This window comes from Choloepus didactylus, chromosome 2 (assembly GCF_015220235.1).
Source record: "Choloepus didactylus isolate mChoDid1 chromosome 2, mChoDid1.pri, whole genome shotgun sequence".
Taxonomy (NCBI): domain Eukaryota; kingdom Metazoa; phylum Chordata; class Mammalia; order Pilosa; family Megalonychidae; genus Choloepus; species Choloepus didactylus.
This window is the reverse complement of record NC_051308.1, coordinates 110,957,979-110,985,505: the sequence shown is the minus strand read 5'-3', so window position 1 is coordinate 110,985,505 and position 27,527 is coordinate 110,957,979. Positions and strand designations below refer to the sequence as shown.

Below are 27,527 nucleotides of genomic sequence, written 5' to 3'. Positions count from 1 at the left end.
GTTAACAGAAGTTTTCTGGATGCCAATGGCCATCCTTCAGTGAAGGTACCCAATTGTTGATGCCTTACCTTGGACACTTTATGGTCTTAAGACTGTAACTTTGTAACCAAATAAACCCCCTTTATAAAAGCCAATCCATGTCTGGTGTCTTGCTTAACAGCAGCATTAGCAAACCGGGACAATAGCATATTAGTTGGATCTTTTAAGAATCCAGTCTGAAAATCTTTTTTAATCTAAGGCTAGGTTCTTCTACATTAAATATCATTACTGATACGATTGCATTTATGTCTGCCATCTTGCTATTTGTTTTCTTTTTATCTCTTCTGTTCTTTGTACCTTTGTTCTTCCTTTCATGCCTTCTTTTGAATTAGTCAATTTTTTAAGTTATACATTTTACCTCCACTATTGGCCTCTATTTTTTTTAGGAGTAGTGCAATTACACAATGCATCCTTACCTTATTGCAGGCAACACAGAATTAATATTATACCTCATCATGAACAATGTTAGAACCTTATAACAATGTAATTCCGCTCACTGTTTCCCATTCTTTGTGCCACTGTTGACATACATTTTAGTTCCACATGTATTATAAACCCCATGATGTACTGTTATTAGATTGCTTTGAGTAGGTAATCATCTTTTAAAGATATTCTAAAATGTCTTTTATATTTTACATATTTATGCTTTCTGGTACTCTTTTAGATAACTGGGAATCATTTCCCTTCAGTCCTAAGAATTACCTGTAATATTTCTTGTAGTGCATATCTGCTGGCAATAAATTCTGTCGCCTTTGGTTTGACCAAGAATGTCTCATTTTGCCTTCTTCTTGGAGAGTATTCTCACTGGGTATAAATTCTGGTTTGACGTTTTTTTCTTTCACCATTTTCAATATGCCATTCTGTTGTCATCTGGTTTCTATTATTTCAGATGAGAAACAACAATCATTCTTATTATTGCTCCATTTTAGTTTCCTGACTGCTAAAATAAATACCACACAGTGGGTTGGCTTAAACAATAGGAATTTATTGGCTCATGGTTTTGAGGCTAGGAGAAGTCCAAAATCGAGGTGTCAGCAAGGCATTGGTTTCTGCCTGAGGACTGTGGCCTTCTGGAGCTGGCTGCCCATAATCTTGATCCTTGGTTTTTCTCTCATATTGCAGTCAGTGCACATGGTAGCATCTTCTCCTTTCTCTTCCAGGTTCCATTGACTTCCAGCTTCTGGCTGCTCCCCATGGCTTCTCCTTCCATGTCCACTTTCCTTTGCTTCAGCATATTGGGTTAAGGCCCACCCTTGTTCACTTTGGGCACACCTTAACTAATAACATCTTCAAAGGCCCAATTTTCAAATGGGTTCATACCCTCAGGACCAGGGGTTGGGACCTGAGCATGCCTTTTATAGGGGACATGATTGAATCCCCAACACTTCCTTTTACTGTAATGTTGTTTGTTTGTTTGTTTTTTTTTGTATTGCTTTTGAGATGGTCTCTTTATTTTTGGTTTCCAGCAGGTTGATTCTAACGAGCCTAGTTGTGGTTTTCTTTGTACTACTGTTTGAAGTCCACTGAGTGTCTTAGATCTGCGGGTTGATACCTTTCATCAATTTTGGAAAATTATTTTTCATTGTTTCTTCAAATATTTATTCTGCCCCCATTCTTTCTTCTTTACTTCTGGGACTCTGGATACCCATATGTTGGATTATTTGATATGGTTCCACTGGTCTCTGGCACTCTTCTCTTTCCCTCTCTCTCTCTCTCTGTGTGTGTGTGTGTGTGTCTATCTGTCTGTCTGTCTGTCTCTCTCTGTCTCTTTATTCTTTTTTCTCTCTGGGATCTGTTTTTCCATTGACCTGTCTGGGAATTGTCTAACATTTTCTGCTGCTATGTCCAATTTCCTCTTAAGTCCATCTAATGAATTTTTCATTTTAAGTATTGTATTTTTCAGTTTCTGTTGGTTCTTCTTTATTTTTCCATTTCTCTGCTGAAATACTCTATCTTTTCACCCAGTTTATCTATCTTTTCTTCTAATTCTTTAACATATTTATGATAATTATTATAAAATAATTTTCTATTAATTTAAACATCTGGGTCATTTGTGGATCTGCTTGCATTGACATTTACCCCTTTGATTATAGGTCAGATTTTTTGCCTTCTTTGCAAATCTAGTAATTTTTACTGTATGTGGGCATTGTGGATGTTAGTGTAGGGAGACTATATTATGCTACTGTCCTCTAAATAGTGTTGAATTTTTTTCTATCAAAAATTTGATTACTGGCAGATTTTTGATCCTCTTAGAGTTTGTTTTCTTAGCTTTATTAGAATGGGTTTACTTCTTTGGCAAAATGCTTTCTCTGAAGGCTTGACCTTTCTAGGGTCTCAGGTGAATGCTCAGGGCATTTACCAAGTTCTCTCCACTCTGGCTGGATTGGACTCCATTGTCTCCCCAGCTCTGTGAGATCTCTGATATCCGTGTTCACTTTTTATCCCCCAACCCAACATGTGTTCTCTTCACGGTTTTTCAGAAATTTCCCTGCACATTGGACCTTAGGATTCATCCAAGGACCTGAGGGTAACCCTATATTTCTGGGACTTTTTCTCTGTAGTTTCTTCCTTTCTGGTACCTGTCCCACAAATTCCTTTCACCTTAGCATTCCTAAACTGTTTACTGTGTTTCTTTTTTGTTTTGTTTTGTTTTGTTTTGTTTTGTTTTTATCTTCATTTTATTGAGATATATTCACATACCACACAGTCATACAAAACAAATCGTACTTTCGATTGTTCACAGTACCATTACATAGTGGTACATTCATCACCTAAATCAATCCCTGACACCTTCATTAGCACACACACAAAAATAACAAGAATAATAATTAAAGTGAAAAAGAGCAATTGAAGTAAAAAAGAACACTGGGTACCTTTGTCTGTTTGTTTCCTTCCCCTATTTTTCTACTCATCCATCCATAAACTAGACAAAGTGGAGTGTGGTCCTTATGGCTTTCCCGATCCCATTGTCACCCCTCATAAGCTACATTTTTATACAACTGTCTTCGAGATTCATGGGATCTGGGTTGTAGTTTGATAGTTTCAGGTATCCACCACCAGCTACCCCAATTCTTTAGAACCTAAAAAGGGTTGTCTAAAGTGTGCATAAGAGTGCCCACCAGAGTGACCTCTCAGCTCCTTTTGGAATCTCTGCTACTGAAGCTTATTTCAATTCCTTTCACATCCCCCTTTTGGTCAAGAAGATGTTCTCCATCACACGATGCCGGGTCTACATTCCTCCCCGGGAGTCATATTCCACATTACCAGGGAGGTTCACTGCCCTGGGTGTCTGATCCCACGTAAGGGGGAGGGCAGTGACCTCACCTTTCAAGTTGGCTTACCTAGAGAGAGAGGGCCACATCTGAGCAACAAAGAGGCATTCGGGAGGAGGCTCTTAGGCACAACCATAGGGAGGCCTAGCCTCTCCTTTGCAGCAACCATTTTCCCAAGGGTAAAACCTATGGTAGAGGGCTCAACCCATCAAACCACCAGTCCCCTATGTGTGTGATCATGTTAGCAACCATCGAGGTGGGGTAGGCGAATACCCCTGCATTCTCCACAGGCTCCTCAAGGGGGCACTACATCTTTTTTTCCTTGTTTTTCTTTTTTTTTTTTTAACTTTCCCTTCTTTTTTTTTTTTTTTAATCATCATTTTATTGAGATATATTCACATACCACGCAGTCATACAAAACAAATTGTACTTTCTATTGTTTACAGTACCATTACATAGTTGTACATTCATCACCTAAATCAATCCCTGACACCTTCATTAGCACACACACAAAAATAACAAGAATAATAATTAGAGTGAAAAAGAGCAATTGAAGTAAAAAAGAACACTGGGTACCTTTGTCTGTTTGTTTCCTTCCCCTACTTTTCTACACATCCATCCATAAACTAGACAAAGTGGAGTTTGGTCCTTATGGCATTCCCAATCCCATTGTCACCCCTCATAAGCTACATTTTTATACAACTGTCTTCGAGATTCATGGGTTCTGGGTTGTAGTTTAATAGTTTCAGGTATCCACCACCAGCTACCCCAATTCTTTAGAACCTAAAAAAGGTTGTCTAAAGTGTGCGTAAGAGTGCCCACCAGAGTGATCTCTCGGCTCGTTTTGGAATCTCTCTGCCACTGAAGCTTATTTCATTTCCTTTCACATCCCCCTTTTGGTCAAGAAGATGTTCTCCATCCCACGATGCCGGGTCTACATTCCTCCCCGGGAGTCATATTCCACGTTGCCAGGGAGATTCACTTCCCTGGGTGTCTGATCTCACGTAGGGGGGAGGGCAGTGATTTCACCTTTCAAGTTGGCTTAGCCAGAGAGAGAGGGCCACATCTGAGCAACAAAGAGGCATTCAGGAGGAGACTCTTAGGCACAAATACAGGGAGGCCTAGCCTCTCCTTTGCAGCAACCGTCTTCCCAAGGGTAAAACTTATGGTAGAGGGCTCAACCCATCAAACCACCAGTCCCCTATGTCTGTGGTCATGTTAGCAACCATGGAGGTGGGGTAGGCGAATACCCCTGCATTCTCCACAGGCTCCTCAAGGGGGCACTACATCTTTTTTTTTTTTCCCTTGTTTGTCTTTTTTCTTTTTTTTTTTTTTTAACTTTCCCTTCTTTTTTAAATCAACTGTATGAAAAAAAAAGTTAAAAAGAAAACAAACATACAATAAAAGAACATTTCAAAGAGACCATAACAAGGGAGTAAGAAAAAGACAACTAACCTAAGATAACTGCTTAACTTCCAACATGTTCCTACTTTACCCCAAGAAAGTTACATAATATAGCAACATTTCAGTGAACTTGTTCCTACTACATCCATCAGAAATTAACAGACCATAGTCATTTCTGGGCATCCCCAGAACGTTAAATAGCTTATCTGTTCTTCTTGGATTATTGTTCCCCCTTCCTTAATTGCTCTCTACTGCTAGTTCCCCTACATTCTACATTATAAACCATTTGTTTTACATTTTTCAAAGATCACATTAGTGGTAGCATATAATATTTCTCTTTTTGTGCCTGGCTTATTTCGCTCAGCATTATGTCTTCAAGGTTCATCCATGTTGTCATATGTTTCACGAGATCGTTCCTTCTTACTGCCGCGTAGTATTCCATCGTGTGTATATACCACATTTTACTTATCCACTCATCTGTTGAAGGACATTTGGGTTGTTTCCATCTCTTGGCAGTTGTGAATAATGCTGCTATGAACATTGGCGTGCAGATATCTGTTCGTGTCACTGCTTTCTGATCTTCCGGATATATACCGAGAAGTGCAATCGCTGGATCGAATGGTAGCTCTATATCTAGTTTTCTAAGGAACTGCCAGACTGACTTCCAGAGTGGCTGAACCATTATACAGTCCCACCACCAATGAATAAGAGTTCCAATTTTTCCACATCCCCTCCAGCATTTGTAGTTACCTGTTTGTTTAATGGCAGCCATTCTAATCGGTGTTAGAAGGTATCTCATTGTGGTCTTAATTTGCATCTCTCTAATAGCTAGTGAAGCTGAACATTTTTTCATGTGTTTCTTGGCCATTTGTATTTCCTCTTCAGAGAACTGTCTTTTCATATCTTTTGCCCATTTTATGATTGGGCTGTCTGTACTATTGTCATTGAGTTGTAGGATTTCTTTATATATGCAAGATATCAGTTTTTTGTCAGATACATGGTTTCCAAAAATTTTTTCCCATTGAGTTGGCTGCCACTTTACCTTTTTGAGAAATTCCTTTGAGGTGCAGAAACTTCTAAGCTTGAGGAGTTCCCATTTATCTATTTTTTCTTTTGTTGCTTGTGCTTTGGGTGTAAAGTCTAGGAAGTGGCCACCTAATACAAGGTATTCAAGATGTTTTCCTACATTATCTTCTAGGAGTTTTATGATACTTTCTTTTATATTGAGATCTTTGGTCCATTTTGAGTTAATTTTTGTGTAGGGGGTGAGGTAGGGGTCCTGTTTCATTCTTTTGGATATGGATATCCAACTCTCCCAGCCCCATTTGTTGAAAAGACCATTATGACTCAGTTCAGTGACTTTGGGGGCCTTATCAAAGATCAGTCGGCCATAGATCTGAGGGTCTATCTCTGAATTCTCAATTCGATTCCATTGATCTATATGTCTATCTTTGTGCCAGTACCATGCTGTTTTGGCAACTGTGGCTTTATAATAAGCTTCAAAGTCAGGGAGTGTAATTCCTCCCACTTCGTTTTTCTTTTTTAGAGTGTCTTTAGCAATTCGAGGCATCTTCCCTTTCCAAATAAATTTGATAACTAGCTTTTCCAAGTCTACAAAGTAGGTTGTTGGAATTTTGATTGGGATTGCATTGAATCTGTAGATGAGTTTGGGTAGAACTGACATCTTAATGACATTTAGTCTTCCTATCCATGAACATGGAATATTTTTCCATCTTTTTAGGTCCCCTTCTATTTCTTTTAGTAGAGTTATGTAGTTTTCTTTGTATAGGTCTTTTACATCTTTGGTTAAGTTTATTCCTAGGTACTTGATTTTTTTAGTTGCTATTGGAAATGGTATCTTTTTCTTGAGTGTCTCTTCAGTTTGTTCATTTCTAGCATATAGAAACATTACTGACTTATGTGCATTAATCTTGTATCCCGCTACTTTGCTAAATTTGTTTATTAGCTCTAGTAGCTTTATCGTCGATTTCTCAGGGTTTTCTAGATATAAGATCATATCATCTGCAAACAATGACAGTTTTACTTCTTCTTTTCCAATTTGGATGCCTTTTATTTCTTTGTCTTGCCGGATTGCCCTGGCTAGCACTTCCAGCACAATGTTGAATAACAGTGGTGACAGCGGGCATCCTTGTCTTGTTCCTGATCTTAGAGGGAAGGCTTTCAGTCTCTCACCATTGAGTACTATGCTGGCTGTGGGTTTTTCATATATGCTCTTTATCATGTTGAGGAAGTTTCCTTCAATTCCTACCTTTTGAAGTGTTTTTATCAAAAACGGATGTTGGATTTTGTCAAATGCTTTTTCAGCATCTATTGAGATGATCAATTGATTTTTCCCTTTTGACTTGTTAATGTGTTGTAACACATTGATTGATTTTCTTATGTTGAACCATCCTTGCATGCCTGGAATGAACCCCACTTGGTCATGGTGTATGATTTTTTTAATGTGTCTTTGGATTCGATTTGCAAGTATTTTGTTGAGGATTTTTGCATCTATATTCATTAGGGAGATTGGCCGGTAGTTTTCCTTTTTTGTAGCATCTTTGCCTGGTTTTGGTATTAGATTGATGTTAGCTTCATAAAATGAGTTAGGTAGTGTTCCATTTTCTTCAATGTTTTGAAAGATTTTGAGTAAGATTGGTGTCAGTTCTTTCTGGAAAGTTTGGTAGAATTCCCCTGTGAAGCCATCTGGCCCTGGGCATTTATTTGTGGGAAGATTTTTGATGACTGGTTGGATCTCTTTGCTTGTGATGGGTTGATTGAGGTCTTCTATTTCTTTTCTGGTCAGTCTAGGTTGTTCATATGGTTCCAGGAAATTGTCCATTTCTTCTACATTATCCAGTTTGTTGCCATACAGTTGGTCATACTATCCTCTTATAATTTTTTTAATTTCTTCAGGATCTGCAGTTATGTCACCTTTTTCATTCATTATTTTGTTTATATGGGTCTTCTCTCTTTTTGATTTTGTCAGTCTAGCTAGGGGCTTGTCAATCTTGTTGATCTTCTCAAAGAACCAACTTTTGGTGATATTTATCCTCTCTATTGTTTTTTTGTTCTCTATGTCATTTATTTCTGCTTTAATCCTTGTTATTTCTTTTCTTCTACTTGGTTTAGGATTGGTTTGCTGTTCATTTTCTAGCTTCTTCAGTTGATCCATTAGTTCTTTGATTTTGGCTCTTTCTTCCTTTTTAATATATACGTTTAGTGCTATAAATTTCCCCCTTAGCACTGCTTTTGCTGCATCCCATAGGTTTTGGTATGTTGTGTTCTCATTTTCATTCGTCTCTATATATTTAGCAATTTCTCTTCCTATTTCTTCGTTAACCCACTGATTGTTTAGGAGTGTGTTGTTTAACCTCCAGGTATTTGTGAATTTTCTAAGTCTCTGATGGTTATTGACTTCTAATTGTATTCCGTTGTGGTCAGAGAATGTGCTTTGAATAACTTCAATCTTTTTAAATTTATTGAGGCTTGTTTTATGTCCCAGCATATGATCTATTCTGGAGAAAGTTCCGTGAGCACTAAAAAAGTATGTGTATCCTGGTGATTTGGGATGTAATGTCCTGTATATGTCTGTTAAATCTAATGCATTTATCAGGTTGTTTAGGTTTTCAATTTCCTTATTGGTCTTCTGTCTGGTTGATCTATCTATAGGAGAGAGTGATGTGTTGAAGTCTCCCACAATTATTGTGGAAACATCAATTGCTTCCTTTAGTTTTGCCAGTGTTTCTCTCATGTATTTTGTGGCACCTTGATTGGGTGCATAGACATTTACGATTGTTATTTCTTCTTGTTGAATTGCCCCTTTTATTAGTATGTAGTGGCCTTCTTTGTCTCTCAAAACATCCCTGCATTTAAAGTCTATTTTATCTGAGATTAATATTGCTACGCCTGCTTTCTTTTGGCTGTAGCTTGCATGAAATATTTTTTTCCATCCTTTCACTTTCAGTTTCTTTGTGTCCCTGTGTCTAAGATGAGTCTCTTGTATGCAACATATTGATGGTTCATTTTTTTTGATCCATTCTGCGAATCTATATCTTTTAATTGGGGAGTTTAATCCATTTACATTCAATGTTATAACCGTGAAGGCATTTCTTGAATCAGCCATCTTATCCTTTGGTTTATATTTGTCATATTTTTCCCCTCTCTCTATTAATATCCTTTATTGTACCCATACCGAATCTCTTTAGTACTGAACCTTTCTCCAAGTCTCTCTGTCCTTTCTTTGTTTCTCTGTCTGTAGGGATCCCTTTAGTGTCTCCAGTAGGACAGGTCTCTTGTTAGCAAATTCTCTCAGCATTTGTTTGTCTGTGAAAAATTTAAGCTCTCCCTCAAATTTGAAGGAGAGCTTTGCTGGATAAAGTATTCTTGGTTGGAAATTTTTCTCACTCAGAATTTTAAATATATCGTGCCACTGCCTTCTCACCTCCATGGTGGCTGCTGAGTAGTCACTACTTAGTCTTATGCTGTTTCCTTTGTATGTGGTGAATTGCTTTTCTCTTGCTGCTTTCAGAACTTGCTCCTTCTCTTCCGTGTTTGACAGTGTGATCAGAATATGTCTCAGAGTGGGTTTATTTGGATTTATTCTATTTGGAGTTCGCTGAGCATTTATGATTTGTGTATTTATGTTGTTTAGAAGATTTGGGAAGTTTTCCCCAACAATTTCTTTGAATACTCTTCCTAGACCTTTACCCTTTTCTTCCCCTTCTGGAACACCAATGAGTCTTATATTGGGACGTTTTATATTATCTATCATATCCCTGAGGTCCATTTCGATTTTTTCAATTTTTTTGCCCATTCTTTCTTTTATGCTTTCATTTTCCATTCTGTCATCTTCCAGGTCACTGATTCGTTGTTCAACTTCCTCTAGTCTTGTACTATGAGTGTCCAGAATCTTTTTAATTTGGTCAACAGTTTCTTTAATTTCCATAAGATCATCCATTTTTTTATTTAGTCTTGCAATGTCTTCTTTATGCTCTTCTAGGGTCTTCTTGATATCCTTTCTATCCCGTACTATGGTCTCATTGTTCGTCTTTAGTTCTTTGAGTAGCTGCTCTATGTGCTGTGTCTCTTCTGATCTTTTGATTTGGGTGCTTGGGCTTGGGTTATCCATATCGTCTGGTTTTTTCGTATGCTTTATAATTTTCTGTTGTTTTTGGCCTTGTGGCATTTGCTGAACTTGATAGGGTTCTTTTAGGATTTGTAGACCAATTGAAGTCCTTATCTTTAATTTATCAGATCTACAGCTTCGTGGAGTACACTTTCTCTAACTAACCAGCAGGTGGCGTCCACGAGCCACCTTTTCTCCACAAGCCAGTTCTCCCCTGCTTAGCCTTTTTGGTGAGTGGGGGAGTGAGTCTTGTGGGGTCCAATTGGTGTACCAAGCTTGCATGTGTAGTTGGTGTTGCCCGCCCTGTATATGGGGCGTGTTTCTGGGCAGTCAGGGAGGGGGGGTGGCTCTAACAATCAAATTTCCCTGGTGATCCTAGAGTTTTAAAGCTGCTGCAATAGTCTAATCCTTCAGTTCAGTCCTGCCACAGTTTGTCTCTGCCTCTGACCCACAAGTCCTTGGTATTGGTGTATGGCTCCTGAGACTTGCAAGTGGGCCCCTCTTCCAGGCTGTGCACCCCAGGTCCTTTGTTGAGGGATGACTGTGCTATGTCACAGGTGAGTGCCGTCCCCCCAGGGCCGTTCTGGGCTGCTGGGCTGTGTAGGGAGGCTGCCAGTCTGCTGAAATGATGACTGAATGGGGCTTTGTTAATTCACACTGCTCCACCTTCCCAACTCTGGGACAATCAGCTGAGGTTGCAGGGAAGGCTAATGTCCACGCCCAGTTTTGTGGTGTGTGCCTGTTATTTGAAGCGCTTCAGTCACACTGGGTTGTCTGCGGCAGCTCTGGGCTATGGGGCTGGCGATGGGCAGGAGTGTTTCCTGTCCACCAGGATGATGGCTGTGAGCAAACACCCCCCTTTTCTTGGGAAGTTGTGGTGTTTAGTGAATTTTCTCAGCCGCTGGATTATTGCCTTTTGTCTCAGACCTCTCTTAGTTCTGCTCTTGTCTTGACCTGCCGAAATTACAAGTCTTTGAAGCTTTCTGTATTGGGCTTCTTAGAGTAATTGTTTTAGAAAAAGAAAAAAGGATTAAAAAAAAGGGTCCTCCTCAGAGATCTAATGGGCTATTGAAATGCTAAGAGACAAAGCAACCAGGGCCATTAAGGAAAGGTCCACAGGGCAGAGAGATCAGCTTTTCTTCGGGATTTGCATATGCGCCTCAGGGCCTGAGCTCGGGCCTGAGCTCTGCCCTTCCCCTTTCTATGTTCACCAGAACTCCAAAAATCCTCCGCTTTTATTTTGGAGTTTTTTGTGTTGTTTTTTTCTATGCCTGTCTCCTCTCTGCTGGGGTGGCTGCTCTCAGATTCTCTGGTGTCTGGTCTCAGTCTATCAATGGTTGGAGTTTGGATCAGTAGAATGAGTTTCCGATAAGGGCTGCCACTGCAGTTCTCCCTTCTCCTTCCCGGAGCTGACAGCCCCTCCTCCCACGGGACTGAGCCTGGCAGGGAGGGGTGCGGGTCCCCTGGCCACAAAAACTCACAGATTCCACTGATCTCAGCAGTTCCACGTTTTCATGAGTGTTGTATGAAGTATGCCCAAAGTCAGATTGCTCTGTGGTGTCCAGTCCACGCAGTTCTTGGCTTTCTACCTACTTTCCTGGAGGAGTAACTAAAACATACAGCTCACCAGTCCACCATCTTGCCCCGCCTCCTTACTGTGTTTCTTCTGCCCAGTGACACTGCCACTTTCTCCTTAGGCTCTGCTTCCATTTGCTGTGGTTTGGAAATGCTTCCAGACAAAATTCAGAGTGAATGTGGAGCTCACCTTATGTTCTTCTTTTTCTTGGGCAAATTTTCCCCTCCCATTTACTCTCATTAGTCTTGTGCCAGAAACAGGTAGTTCATATATTTTGTCCAGTTTCATAATTGATTATAGTGGGAAAAGATTATACTGGGAAAGAATGTCCGGGTCTGGCCTTGTTTCTTCTTGGGATGGATGTAGTTTCCAGGAACATTCTCAATGCTTTAAAATTAGAAATAAGTAACAACAAGATGAACACAAAATCCCCATACATTTTGAAATCTAAAAATACATTCCTAAGTAAATAACACATGGATCAAAGAAGAAATCAAATAATAACAGAAAATTTAAAATGCTTAGAACTGAGCAATTAGGAAAATACTACCCATCAAAAGTTATGGGATACTATGAAAGCAATACTTAGAGGGAAATATATACCAGTACATTCTTAAATGAGCAAAGAGGAAAGGTTAAAATTTAATAAGCCAAGAGCTAACTGACGAATCAGATAGGAAACAAAAATAAATCCAAATACAGAGTAGGCATTTTAATGAAATCTAAAAAAAAGCAAAGCTCTAATAGAAGGATCAGTAAAGCCAAAAAGTTGATTTTTTTAAGAGACCAATAAAATGGAAAAACAACTGCCATGATTAATCAAGGAAATCAATAGAAATGGGCTAAATTGATATTAGCAAAGAAAAAGCAATCATAGCTATAGATCTAGCAGAGATTAAAATGTAATAAGAGACTTCCAGTCAACCAAGATGGTAGCATAAGATATTCCAGGGTGCTGTTCCCCCACAGAATCTTGAACTACTAGCAAAAACAGTCAGAGACATCTTCTTCAAAATTGGAAAACAGTTAAGGAGTTGCAGTAACTAGGCAAGTGCTGAATTAAGAAAAAGCAGCCTGAAAAATGGTAGGTGAAGCTCATAGTGACGTTGCTAGCTGCTTCCTCACCCTCTCCCCGGCACAGTGTGGAGCCTGTCGCACTCCCATTGTAGGTCTCTGGCCCGGTTCCAGGGGGAGCAGAGTAACCCCTATGTGCATAAGTCGGTGCCTGTATGTTAGTAGCAGTCTATCTGGTGGAAGCCTGAAAGAATGAACCAGGACGCTAGTCTTGGGCTTGCCCTCACAGAATTTGTCCTGAAGGCAGAGTGGCTGTACCATTTTACATTCCCATAGGCAGTGTATGAGTGTGCTGGTTTGAATCTTTTATGTACCCCAGAAAAGACAATGTTCTTTTAATCCGTCCCTGTGGGGGCAGACCTTTTGTGGGTGGGACCTTTTGGTTAGGCTATTCCAAGTGAGCTGTGACCCAGCCCATTCAAGGTGGGTCTTAATCCTTCACTGGAGTCCTTTAAGAGAGGATTAAAAGGCAGAGACGTTTTGGAGAGAGTTTAGACAGAAGCCCACAGACATTTTGGAGAAAGTCACAGAAACCAGAAACTAAACCCACGAGACAAGGACTAGCAGACTCTGGCCATGTGCCTTCCCATGTGACAGAGGAACCCCAGATGCCATTGGCCTTCCTCAGAGAAGGTTTCGTCCTATTGATGCCTTAATTGGGACATTTTCATGGCCTTAGAGCTGTAAATTTGTGAACTAATACACCCCCATTGTAAAAGCCAGTCCATTTTTGGTATATTGCATTCCGGAAACTTTAGCAAACTAGAACAATGAGTGATTCAGTTCCTCAGCATCCTCTCCAGCATTTCGTGGTGTCACTATTTATTTATTTATTTATTTATTTTAGCCATTCTGATAGGTGTGTGGTGAGATCTCGTTGCAGTTTTAATTTATATTTCCTTGATGTTGATGATGTTGAACATCTTTTCATATGCTTTTTTGCCATCAAATATCCTCTTTAGTAAAAATGTCTGATTTCTTTTGCCCATTTTCTAATTAGATTTTTTTTTTGTTTTTTGGGTTGTTTTTTTTTTTTTTTCTTTTGCTGTTGAGTTTTGAGAGTTGTTTATATGATCTAAATCCTAGTCCTTTGATGGATGTGTGGTTTGAAATTATTACCCCCTGCTATGTAGCTCCTCTTAACAGGATCTTTTGCAGAGCAAAAGTTTTTAATTTTGATGAAGTTCAGACTATCAATTTTTCCTTCTATTGATCATGCTTTTGGTTTCAAGTCTATGAACTTTTTGCCTTAGCCCTAAATCTCAAAGATTTGCTCTTATTTTTTTTCTAAAAGTTTTATAGCTTTACATTTTACATTTAAGATTTGCTCTTATTTTTTTTCTAAAAGTTTTATAGCTTTACATTTTACATTTAAATTCATGATCAGTTTTGAGTTAATTTTTGTATTAGGTGTGAGACTTATTTTTTATAAGACTGATAAGGTGTGAGATTCTTTTATTTTATTTTATTTTATTTTTGCCTATAGATGTCCAGTTGCTCCAGCATCATTTGTTGAAAAGACTTTCTTTCCTCCATTGAATTACGTTTGCACCTTTGTCAAAGACCAGTTGGGCGTATTTGTATGGATCTATGTCTAGATTCTCTTTTCTGTTTTTTGATCTATGTGTCTGTCCCTCTACTAATACCACACAATCTTGATTACTGTAGCTTTATACTAAGTCATAATTTAGGTAAACTGAGTCCTTCTACTTTATTCTTTGATTTCAAAATTGTTTTAGCTGTTGTATTCCTTTGCTGGGATTTTTATAGGAATTACACTAAACCTGTATATCAGCTTGGTGAGAATTGACATCATTACTATATATACTGAGTCTTTCAGTCCATTAATACAATATGCCTCTCCATTTATTTAGATCTTCTTTGGTTTCTTTCATCAGTGTTGTATAGTTTTCAGCATACAAGTCCTATACATTTTTGTTAGATTTACACCTAAATATTTCATTTGATTTCAGCAATTGTAAATGGTGTTGAGTTTTTAATTTCTGTGTCCCTGTATTCATTGCTAGTTTGGAGAAGTACAACTGATTTTTGTATGTTTATCTTGTGTCCTGTGACCTGGCTGTGAACTCATTTATTAGTTTTAGGAGATTTTAAAAATAGATTCCTTGGGATTTTTTTATTTGACAAACTTGTCATCTGCAAATAGGGACAGTTTCATTTCTTCCTTTCTGGTTTGTAAGTCTTTTATTTCCTTTTCTTGCCTTATTGCACAGGTTAGAATTCTAGAACTATGTTGAGTAAGAGTAAGGAGTTTGGATATGGTTCTCCTGTTCTCTGTCTTGGGCGGGGAGGGAGGCTGGGAGGGTGGGAAGCACTCAGGATTTCACCATCAAATATAATGTTACCTGTAGGTCTTTTGGAAATGCTCTTTTCAAGTTGAGGAAGTTCCCTTCTATTCCTAGTTTACTAGAGTTTTGATTATGAGTGGGTGTTCAATTTTGTCAAAAGCTTTTACAGTACCACTTGATATGATCATGTGATAGTTCTTCTATAGCCTGTTAATATGATGGATTACGCTGATTGATTTTTTAATACTGAACCAGCCTTGCATCCCTGAAATAAACCCCACTTGGTCATGATGCATAATTATTTTTGTATGTTGCTGAATTCTGTTTGCTAATATCTTTGCTAAGGATTTTTGCATCTGTATTCATGAAGGATATTGGTCTTTAGTTTCCCTTTTTTGTGCTGTCTTTGTTAGTAATACTAGCGTTATAACATAGTGGGGACTGTTCCCTACTTTTCATTTTGACTAGAAAAGATTGTGAAGAATTGGTGTTAATTCTTCTTAAATGTTTGGTAGAAATCTCCAGTGAAACCTCCTGGGCTTGGAGAGTTCTTTTTGGGGCTGTTTTTAATTGTGGATTCAGTTTTCTTCATAGTTATGGGGCTATTCAAATTATCTGTTTCGTGTTGGGAGAGTGGTGGTAGTTTGTGTATTTGAGGAATTTGTACATTTATTTTGAGATTTATGTTTGTATTTATGTGTGTGGAATTCTTATTGTTCCCTTATGACCCTTTTGATGTCTGCAGGGACTGTACTGATATTCCTATGCCAAGGCACATGATGGACATTTTTTTAAATATTGGGGATAAAGCTTCAGAGAGAGAATCCACATTGAAGGCTATGAAATCAAGTAGCATCATTGAATCCTAAAGGAAAATAATGTCCAACCTCAAATCTAAGAAAGAGGGTTAAAGAAAGACTTTTCAGAGATGTAGAGTCTCAAAAAATGTATGTCCTGTATACCATTTTTAGAAAGTTATAAGGGGATATGTGCCAACTAAATGAGGCAATAGACCAAAAAAGAGAATCTGGGAGCAGGGGATCCAACCCAGGAGAAGAACTGGAGACTTCCTGGATAATGACACAGTAAAGTACTAGAATACATGTAGTGCTGCAGACCAGAAAGCAGCAGGGCCAGGACACAGCAGGATGGTGTGGAACTCCTGGGGCGATGTTCGCAAGGGAGGAAAATGGAAAATTGGGTGGAGAAGTGATATAAAGAGCTGTTGGAGAGTGTGGGAAGACTAAACCAGAGATGGAAAGAAATCCAAGTAAATGGGGAGGGGGAAAAGAAGTATTTAATTCCTGGAGAAATGGTTTATAAGAATAAAAATAATCATAATGCATAACGATTCAGCAATGAGCAATATTTACATGGCCACATAGTAATGAGAATACTGGAGGGTTTGAGCAGGAGGTGACATAACTAGATTTAACCAATTTACATTTTAAAAAAAATCAACTTATTGAAGTATTATATTTATTGAAGGATAATTTACAGAAAATAAAATACACCCCATTTAAAAAAGTATAAAGTGTGATGAATTTTGACAAATATATACAGCCATGTAGCCACTGTCACAGTCATTCACCCCAGAAGGTTTTCTGGTGTCCCTTCCCAGTCAATCAACAGTTCCCTCCTTCATGGCCCCAGGCAATCACTGATCTGCTTTTTATCACTTTAGATGAGATCGATCTTTTCTAGAGGTTCATATAAATAGATTCAGGCAGGGGGTTTTGTGACTGGCTTCTGTCATTCAGCAGAATGTGATTGAGATTGATCCACAAGGCTGTGCTGTTACCAATTCCTTGTTTTTTGTTTGTTCTTGTTTTTTAAATTTTCTTGTGATAAGATATAGACAACACAAAACTTTCCCATTTTGAACACTTTCATGTGTATACTTCAGTCATATTAATTACATTCACAATGTGGTGCTACCATCACCACCATCCGTTACCAAAACTTTTTCATCGTCCCAGAGTGTGTACCCATTAAGCTTAACTCCCCATTTCTTCCCTACCCCACCCCCCAGCCCCTGGTAACCTGTAATCTACTGTCTGTCTCTGTGTATTTGTTTACTCTAGTATTTCATATCAGTGAGCTCATATAACATCTGTCCTTTTGTGTCTGGCTTATTTCACTCAGTCTAAGCTCTTCAAGGTTCAGCATTTGTGGCACGAATCAGAACGTCATTCCTTTTTATGGATGCATAATATTCCACTGTACATATATACCACATTTTGTAGCAATTCTTTTTTTACTGTATGGATGTGCCATGATTGTTCATCCATTTGCCTAGATGTGAATTTTAATGGAATCCTCTAGAATAGCCTCTGGGGGGCTAGAATGGAAGTAAGAAGGTCTTTCATAGGTGGTCCTGGCCACAGATGACAGTGTCTTGGACTAAGTTCTTAGGATCACAGATCCTTGTCACACCAGCCCCAATGCTGTTCTCCAAACATGCCAAGCACCCCCTTGGGGTCTCTACTCCTGCTGTTCCTCAGACTGGAACACTCTTTTTTCCTTTGTCTGCACCATTTGCTTTCCCATTTCATTGAGGTCACTGTTCAGCTGTCACCTCCTCAGTAAGACTTTCCCTCCCCCCAGTCACTCTTCATCCCCATTCCTTGTTTCATGTTTGTTTATTGTGTTTACTGCCACCTTGCATATTTATTTATTTCCTCTGCACCCACTAGAATGGAAGCTTCGTGTCAGCAGTGTCTTGACCATCATCATTTTCTAAATATTTGTGGAGTGATTAATTGTTGGGCCCCCGAGAACTGAAAACAGGGTCTGAGCCTTTCATCATCTTTGTCATACAATCGTGTCTGGCACAGAGAAGTCCAAGGTGTGTTACTTGGATGGTTAGATTATAATGAGACAGATGCAGTTGACGGTTTAAGTTGTAAACGCTGTATTTCTGCCAGGATCCGTCCTTCAGGTGGTCCCAAGTACAGACTGGGAGCCTTAAGCGGGCGCTGCAGGGAGGGGTGTGGTGGTGTGCAGATGGCGCACAGCTGCGGGCTGGAGTGTGGCACTGCGAGACCCACACCCCTGGTGCCAAGCAGGTGCGGGGACTTCTGCCTGGAATGCGAGGGGACTAGATGCTCTTGCCACCCTCTCTTCGAAGTCCTCTGTCCCTGTTTCCTCTCTGCCACTGCTCAGCTTCACCAGCCTAATTCTGAGGCAAGTGCACCTCTTGGAATACTGAACCAGCTGGTAGAAATGTCCAGAATAAAGTAAAGGTAATTTAACAGCTGCTGATTGATCTGGACATGAGAGTAACCGTGTTTGTAGCAACAGTAGAACTTACTTAAAACTGGCTGGGTTGCCATCCATGGAGCCGCTGCCTCGGTCTCTGTAGCTTCCAGCTCACTACTTCTGTGTTACAGGCACATCCTGAAATTTGGACTTTGTTTTTGGGTGACATGCCTGCTGCAGTGGTTGGATGCTAATTATGTAGATTTTTCTCTGAAACTCAAGTTCACAAACTGTCAAATCGGGCTAGTTATAGTTATCATTTAAAGCATTAGCAAATAATAATAAGACCAAAAAATGGTTTAAAATGTTTCTCTGTTAATAATTATTATTAGTTGGAAACTGTTGCTGATAATTGGTTCTTAGGGTTGGTATTTAGAACTGTTTTAGGAGATTCTAAATAAAAAGCCACCTTGCAGGCTTGGCTAGAGGAAGACAGTTTTTAGCACTGCGTCTTTGCTTTGTTGTAAACAGGAGAGGCATTATGTGATTTTTGCATAGCAATCTTATTGGGGTCCTCATTGATTGACAAGAGGGCTCTGGACAAGAGGGCTCACTCTGTTTACTCCTACAGAACAGAGAAGGCCACCAGGTAACTTGCCCAAAGTTAAGCAGCCAGTGAGTTCTGGAACCAGGTTTGGAACCCTGACAGTCTGCCTCCAGAACCTGCACTTTTAACTGTTCTGCCATTTATTAAGCACCTCCTGCATGCCATGTCCTGAGCAGATGTTAGCCCAACTAAATCCTCACACTTAGGTTGTATCCATCTTTTGGCAATTGTGAACAGTGCCACTATGAACATCAGTGTGCAAGTGTCTGTTCACGTCCCTGCTTTCACATCTTTTGGGTATATACCAAGAGTGGGATTGCTGGATTGTAGGGCCACTCCATACTTGCTTTTTGAGGAACCACCAAACCATCTTCTGCAGCAGCTGTACCGTTTTACATTCCCACCAGCAGTGAATAAGTGTTCCTGTTTCTCTATATCCTCTCCAACACTTGTGATTTCCTGTTTGTTTAATAGCGACCATTCTAGTAGGTGTGAAATGATATCTCATTGTGGTTTTGATTTGCGTTCCCATCATAACTAGTGAAGATGAGCATCTTTTCAAGTACTTTTTAGTCATTTATATTTCCTCTTTGGAAAAATGTCTATTCATGTCTTTTGTCCATTTTTTTAATTGGACTGTTTGTCTTTTTATTGTTGAGTTGTAGGATTTCTTTATATATTCTGGATATCAGACCCTTATCTGATATGTGGTTTCCAAATATTTTCTCCCATTGCATCAACTGCCTTTTCACCCTTTTGACAAGGTCTTTTGAAGCACAGAAGTATTCAGTTCTGAGGAGTTCCCATTTATCTACATTTTTTCTTTCATTGCTAGTGCTTTGGGTTTAAGGTCTAAGAAACACCTCCTATCAATAGATCTTGAAGATGTTTCTCTATATTTTCCTTTAGGAACTTTATGGTACTGGCTTTTATATTTAGTCTTTGATCAATTTTGAATTAATTTTTGTATAGGGCGTGAGATAGGGGTCCTCTTTTGTTTTCCCAACACCATTTCAGACTGTCCTGTCCCAGCTGATTGGATGTGGGAGCCTTGTCAAAAATCAATTGACATTGAGTGCCACTCCCTGGTGGGGGCTGTTCATGGTGGTTCCGGGGTCTCCAGCATTTTTCCTGGTTGCAGACCAGAATCTGTCTGAAATGGAGGCAGTGGAGCTTGAGATTATTGCTGAGGTGAAATGACTGAGTATAAACTGGTGGTGGGTGTTGGGAAAAGCACACTGACAATCCAGCTAATCCAGAACCACTTTGTAGATGAGTATGATTCCACCATAGAGGATTCTTACCCAAAATGGGTGGTTATAGGTGGTAAAACCTGTCTGCTGGGTATACTGGATCCAGCTGGACAAGAGGAGTACAGTGCCATGAAAGACCAATATATGAGGACAGGCGAAGGCTTCCTTTGTGTTTGCCATCAATAGTAGCAAGTCATTTGCAGATATTAACCTCTACAGGGAGCAGATTAAGTGAGTTAAAGATTCAGATGATGTACCTATGGTTCTGATGGGAAACAAGTGTGATTTGCCAACAAGGACAGTTGACACAAAACAACATAAACTGGCCAAGAGTTATGGGATTCCATTCATTGAAACCTCAGCCAAGACCAGACAGGGTGTCTTAGATGCCTTTTACACACTCGTAAGAGAAATACGTCAATACCGAATGAAAAAACTCAACAGCAGTGATGATGGGAATCTAGGTTGTATGGGGTTGCAATGTGTGGTGAGGTAACAAAATACATCAGAAAAGAGCCACCTTCAAGTTGCACTGACACCTGGTCCTGACTTCCCTGGAGGAGAAATATTCCTGTTGCTATCTTCAGTCTCATAGAGAAGCTCCTGCTACTTCCCCAACTCTCAGTAGACCAATACAATATTCTTTATTTGAGAAGTTCTCAGAATAACTACCTCCTCAATCAGTTGTGTGACCAGAGAAATGCACCTCTTGTGTACTCCCCAGTATTTTCTGTCATGGGTGTCTTCCTACCCCCCACCCTACCCCCTCCCTCTGCCACCCCAGGTATTTCATCTGAAAAGCAATTCATGCTCCAAAATAGAGAACCAAACTGTAGACATGAAATTCTGTTGAAAACAGTGTCTTGAGCTCTCTAAAGTAGCAACTGCTGGTGACTCTTTTTTCTTTGTACTGTTGAACTTGGAACTATGTTGGTTTTTGGAGAAATGTCATAAATTACTTATTGTTTTGCAGAGAACATAGTTAATGTTGCTGTTTGGTTTGTTTATAACGTTACCGGCTACATTCTCTAAACTGGCATCTGTTCTGTATTCATAAATACAAAAGTGAATACTGACTTTTGAGTCTATCCCAGTCTTCAATTTTGTGTAATTAAATCCAACTTTGACGACAAAGTGCCTTTTTCCTAGAAGACTTCCTTTGCAATAGACTTCCTTTACAATACTTCAGTAGAGTCGATGTCTCAAAAAACCTTATGAAAATGAACGTCTGATATATATTTATGATCAGTCTGTCCTTTGAAGGAAAGCTACATCTATATGGTAGCAGATGCCATTTCTTACAGTTTTAAGTTGGTCTTCCAGAGGCCTGTTTTTGGGCTCTCCAAAGAGAAAGTGGAAACTGGAAACAATTATGAATAATCTCACTTACTTTTTACCTAATCTCCACATTTTTTTGTAGGCTACTACCTATAAATTGCACGTTATTTGTTTCTTCTAGCTTACTGATAAAACTATGTTCCATGAACTTCTACTTATATTTAAATTTGGATCACACCAGAGAACTCTACATTTGCAGGTGTTCAGATATTGTATAAAAAGTTGGGTGCAGTTTTGTTTACTATCTGTGATCAATTATTTACAAACCTCAAATGCAGTATATTAACAGTCAAGTTACATTTTCACTGCATATCATGGTAACTTGATGATGTGTATAACTATTGCCCTCAATCTCCTTCTCATCCCACCCTGTGCCCCTCACCCCACATCAACGGGTACTTGATTAGTTATTTCATCTTGGTAAAGTATGGTGCTAATGAACTTGGGTTGCAGTTTCAAAACTTGAACGAGCCTGTTAGCATCACAGAGAGAGAAATTCTTCCACGTTAACACATTGTACCAGTAATTCCAGCTAGTAGTTTTGCCAGATGCATGCTGTAGGCCCTGCAAGGAAAGAGGTCACTTAGCACAAATCCTTCACCATGACTTGGTATACTAAGGAAGGTCAGTTTAGAATTCTTTATGAATAAAGTATTTAGACCTTTTTTTTCAAGCCATGTAGAAATTCTAAATTAAGCCAATAGTTTTTCATGTTTAATATTTTAAGAATGAGAATGCCTCAAATCAAAATTAAAAAGTTTTTCTTTATACATAATGTCCTCTGAAGGATTTAAAACAGATTTTTGATTAGTCTATGCATACCAGATAGCCAAAGCTGATGAGTTTGTTCAAAATAAGTAGTCTTTAAATTGAAATTGCTGTTTGAGAAAGGAATAGAAAATACAAAATAGGCTTGGATAACTTTTGACAAAAGAATAATTCCAAATGGCCGCTCTCTGTTCTGATCTTCTAATTCTAAGTACTTACTGAGGTCCTCCATCTAGTATGAATCTTCATTTGATAAGCAAATTCCATATTACCTTGAAAGGAATTCAGAAGAGGGGAAGAAACATACTGTGCCCAGAGAATAATAAACCCGGAGAGTTGTGCTCCTTAGTGCTGATTCTGGGAGCTTTCACAGCACCATTTTTGCCTGTAATCAGAAGTTCTCTCCTTTATTTTTGCTCCTTTTGGAGCATTGCTTGGATGTTTTCTGGAGGCTTGATTGAGGCTTACCACCTCACCCAATCTTTAAAGTGTCTATATGACTAGTAGCTTGACTCTTTTCCTAAAAAGTCTATTAAATTTAATGTTAAATTAAGGAGAAAGAGATAGTTACTCATTTCAGGCTCTCTTGCCCTTATCTCCTTATAGTTTTCTCAAGTGTGTTCCAAGCACGGAAATATCTAAATAGGGCCAAAAGTCAGACTTGAAAATGTTCTTTTATTATCACCTTAAGAAGTTGAACTTAGGTGTGAGTTTTGGCACAATAGTGTGACAAAACTGTAGTTTAAAAAGGAGCTGAATAACTTCAGTTAGTGTGGTATAAAATGTGGTGTTTTGAGGATGTTTGTGATTGCTGAAAACAGTGTTAGGTTACCTCAAAATCTGAAAGTCTCTTTCCCCAGGTTAAGTGCCTGGCCAGTTGTCATAAATTACATATTCCTTTATGTATGTTGTTTTTTTTAAGGTTGCAAGTTAAAGAGTAAAAATAAGATGTTCTGTTTATCTAAAGGCTTCCATAACTAATCTGTTAATAAATCTATTATGTGCTGTTTTACTCAAAGCTTACTATAGAATGTTACTTGGTAATAAAATATCATACTTAATTACAATTAGCACTTTAGGAGTGTAATAGGTAAAATTAATCACAATTTTATTTTAGTGGGCCCCATAGTCTTTCACCATCCTTTCAACTGCTGTGAATTTTTTGTCTTGACTTGAAAGCAAGGACAGAGAAAAACTTTAAGGAGATATTTTGGGTTTTTTCCGTTCCAGAATTTTTTTAGCATAATCGTATTTTGCTTCACATTTACAGCCGTGAACACATTAGCTGGCAACTACAACCAAAAACAAACAAAAAAAATGGTGCATTCTGCTTCTTGTAATTCATCTTTGCTAATAAATTACAGGTAGCAAGGATAATTAATTAGGGAAAATATTTTATATGGGTGGTTGCTGCAGACAAGGGACTGTAATTCTTGTACATTAGTTTTCATCTTTGCCAAGTGTCTTTAAGTAGTCTGACATACACAACATTATTTTGAGATATTTTATTTTCTATAAGAATTGTTTTAAAAGTGTTCTTGTTATCAGAGTAGTTGTGGGCATATTTCAAAATATAACATGATTTTTAAAAGCCTAAGAAGCAATTATATGAACTCTATTCTGGAGGGGAAGGAGGCTCTCAATGGATGTTGTATGACTTTTATATTTCTGTGCCATCAAATAATAGGTAAAATATCAGTTGTGCAATTCTGCTGTTTAAACAGGAACTATTGGCCTCCTTGGCCCTAAATAAAAGGGCTGATATTAAAGTTGACTATTTTGTTGTAAATTAATCCATTCTGTTTTGTTTTTTTTAATTTGATTATTTTTCTTGTTAAATTATTTTTAAAAAATAAAAACTGGAAGTTCTTTGCTTACTGATAAAAAAATCAGTTGACATTGATCTGAGGGTCCATTTCTGAACTCTCAATTTAATATTTGATTCTATTGATCAATAATAGCTATCTTTATGCTAGTACCATGCCATTTTGACCAATAATGTCCTTTTTTTTTTTTTTTACATTTTATTTTCTACATGCTAACATCTTTATTAATACAGCTTAATCTGATCCATGAGCATGTTGATTATTTCCCTTTGGAATTGGTGAAATCAGAAAAAAAATAATTTTTAATATATACCATAAAAAATAAATATTCATTTAATGCAGTCTTACCTGTTTATGATGTCAAAAGTTTTTCTTCTCCCAAAATAAAGATCTTGAGATAAATTTGAGATTCCTTAGAATGAAAAATCAATACGCCTTCTAAAGCAATGAGCTTGCAAAATGATGCAGCAGACTGCTAGGCACACTTAGTGTAACAGGAACTTCATGTTCACTGAAAAAGGAAATGGGATCTATGGCCGTAATCCTTTATGAAAATGTATAACAAGCCTTTACCTAATTTACTTTTAGTGACTTCATAAATACTTGAAGAGCAGTTGGACACAGTTTAAGATGAGAATTAGCAAGGTTTCTTTTTCCATAAAGCGAACTTGTAAAAATTTCTTTTTGGCACCTTTTTTTGTTCTTCCTTTATTGTGTTGAAGAGATACTGAGTTCTTTCAGATTTTCACTTAGGCGGGTGGTTTCCAGACTGGCTGGGCTGTCCACATATGTGGTTCCTGCACAGGGTTTTCCTGTCACTGGATCTATGACTTTTCCTATTTTGAAAATGATCTCAGCTAGTTCATGCATCACATGCTTCGTTCGTGGAACTGGTACTGCTTTGCTGAAGAGCATCATGAGCAAAGTAGGTTTTCCGTTTATTAAAATACTTTAATAAATAGGGATCCAGAACAAGCCCGGTCACTCTTACTTTAGCAGTTTTTTGCATTGCTGTCCCAATTGCTTCCCCTTGATCCATTTGGCATGGGCGGACGAGCGAGCTATTGACATTATGTGGCTTTTGTCACCTTGGGGTTTGGGTCTGTCCAGCTGTGTGGCCTGGAAAACCAGTTAATGTCCTTTTGAGTCTTCTTCCCATGTTGTTAGATCCCATCCAGGGTCATGTATTGTGTTTAATTGTCATTGTCTCTTTAGTAGCTCTTTTTTTATTTAACTGTGGGACCATATATACACCATAAACTTTCCCATCTTAGCCATTCCAAAGCATACCGTTCAGTGGGATTAATCACATTCACCATGTCACAATACCCTCACCATCTTCCATTATTAAAACTTTACCATCTTCCCAAACAAAAACTCTATATCCATTATGCATTAACTCACCATCCCTCCTCCCACCACCCCATCCCTGGCAACCTGTCTCTATGAGCTTGTGTATTCTCTGATATTTTCTTTGTAGTTACCATGGGACTTAAATTTAACATCTTAAATCTGTAACAGTCTCATTTGCTTTGATACCATCTTAACTTCAAAAGTATACACAAGCTATGTTCTGTCCCTCCTCTGTCCCCCCACCTTTATGTAATTCTTGTCACAAATTACATATTTATACATTTTGAGCCCCAAACCACTGATTTCTCTTTCCGTTTGCCTTTTAGAGCCTGTGGGAAGTAAAAAGTGGAGTTATGAACCAAAGATACAATAGGACTGGCATTTGTGTATACCCACATCATTACCCTTACCAGAGATCTTTATCTATTCATGCAACTTTGATATATTCTCTATTGTCCTTTCCTTTCAACCTGTAGAACTCTGTTTAGCAACTCTTGTAGGGCTGGTCTAGTCGTGACAAACTCCCTCAGGTTTTGTTTATCTGTGAATGTTTTAATCTCTCATTTTTGAAAGACGGCTTTACCAAGTACAGAATTCTTGGTTGGCACATTTTGCTTTCAGCACTTTAAATATGTCATCGCACTACCTTCATGCCTCCATGGTTTCCGGTGAGAAATTGGCAATCTTATTGAGGCTCCCTTGTACATAACATGTTGCTTCTCTCTTGTGGCTTTCAGAATTCTCTCTATATCTTTGGCATTCGACCTTTTGATTATATTTTGCCATGGCATGGGTCTATTTGGGTTTATCCTGTTTGGAGTTTGCTGAGCATCTTGGAGGCAAATATTCATGACTTTCTTGGACTTTGGGAAGTCTTCATCCATTATTTCTTTGAATATTCTCTCTGCCCCTTTCTCTCTTTCTTCTTCTGGGATTCCTATAATGAATATATTGGTATGCTTGATGGTGTCCCACAATTTCCTTGGGCTCTGTTCACTTTTCTTCATTCTTTCTTCCTTCTGCTCCTCAGATTGGATGATTTCAATGATCTTATCTTCAAGTTCACTGAGTCTTTCTTCTGCCAGCTCCAATCTGCTCTTGAACCCTCTAGGCAATTTTTAATTTCTGTTACTCTGGTCTTCAGCTCTGTTTGGTTCCTTTTCCTAATTTCCATTTCTCTATTAATACTCTCTTTGTGTTCATCTCTCATTTTCTTTATTTCCTTTAGTTCTTTGTCTATGTTTTCCTTTAGCTCTTTGAGCATTTTTAGTGCCATTTTTGAAAAGTCTTTCCTGGTATGTCCCAGGTCTGGTTTTCCTTGATGGTAGTTTTTAATGCTCTGGTCTTCTCCTTTGCCTGGGCCATTGCTTCCTGTTTCTTTGTATGTTTTGTAATCTTTTGTTGAAACCTGGACATTTCTATATTTTACTGTGCTATCACTGGAATTTAGACTCTGAGATCTGTTCCTTAAGCTTGTTATTCAGCTAGTATTCTGACAGAGCTTTTCTTGAATGCCAGGAGCTAACTGGAAAAAAATAAAAATAAAAGTAAAAATAAAAAAATGCAGGGTTTATCCATATGGTGAGTTTAGAAAATAGCTCAAAGTCAGAGCATAAGGACTTCCCTGATCCTTTTGTGCATGTGTCTTGTCTTGGACATGAACACGTGGCCCTGGGAATTCCCCCATTTTTACAGATATGAAAGTTCCCTCTTCCCTAGGAAAGTTTCCTCATGGCCCAGGGCATTACACTCTGTGTTCCACAGCCAGCAATCCGTTGCCCCAGGCAGCACGAGTTGACTGCTCTCCCACAGCATTCTGTAGGAGAGCTTGGTGAGCCACCTTCTACATGCATGGCAGGTTCTGGGATGGCAAGTCCTCAGGCCACCACCAGACAGATTGGACCAGACATACATACTCCCAGTATATGCTTGAGGGTTACTTTGCTCCCTCTGGAGCTGGAACCAGGGATCTGTGCTGAGAGCATGAGCAAGTTCTGCACTTAGCTTGGGAAGCTTGAGGGGAGGGGTCAGCCAGGGTACCATGAGAGCCTACTGCTTTTTAGTAGCCTTTTCTTGAATCAGTGCTCACCCTATTACTGCACTCTTTAAATCTTCTCTGGAGATATGAGAAAAATGTTTCTGCCACTTCTTGCTGGTTGTTCAAAGCTTCTGTGGGGGAACAGAGCCCTTGAAGAGTCTCACTCCACCATCTTGATCAGGGCCTCTTCTATTTGATTGTTGTCTGTAAAAGATCATGTTGTCTGCTGGGTGGTGATTGGATTGTGGAGGCAAGCATGGCAGCAGGAAGCCCTGCTGGAAGGCTGTTGTTATAATCCTGGTAAGAGAAGGTGATGGCTGGTAGTGGGGTGGCAGACATGG

The 27,527-nt window shown here is 38.8% G+C and overlaps 1 protein-coding gene and 2 pseudogenes across 1 annotated transcript in view; 2 read left to right on the top strand and 1 right to left on the bottom strand.

Annotated features, from left to right (window-relative positions):
* Window positions 1–27,527, top strand: part of TDRD10 (tudor domain containing 10) — a 69,777-nt gene that overhangs the window by 32,938 nt on the left and 9,312 nt on the right.
* Window positions 19,807–20,359, top strand: LOC119528139 (annotated as a pseudogene).
* LOC119526613 lies at window positions 24,504–24,878 on the bottom strand (annotated as a pseudogene).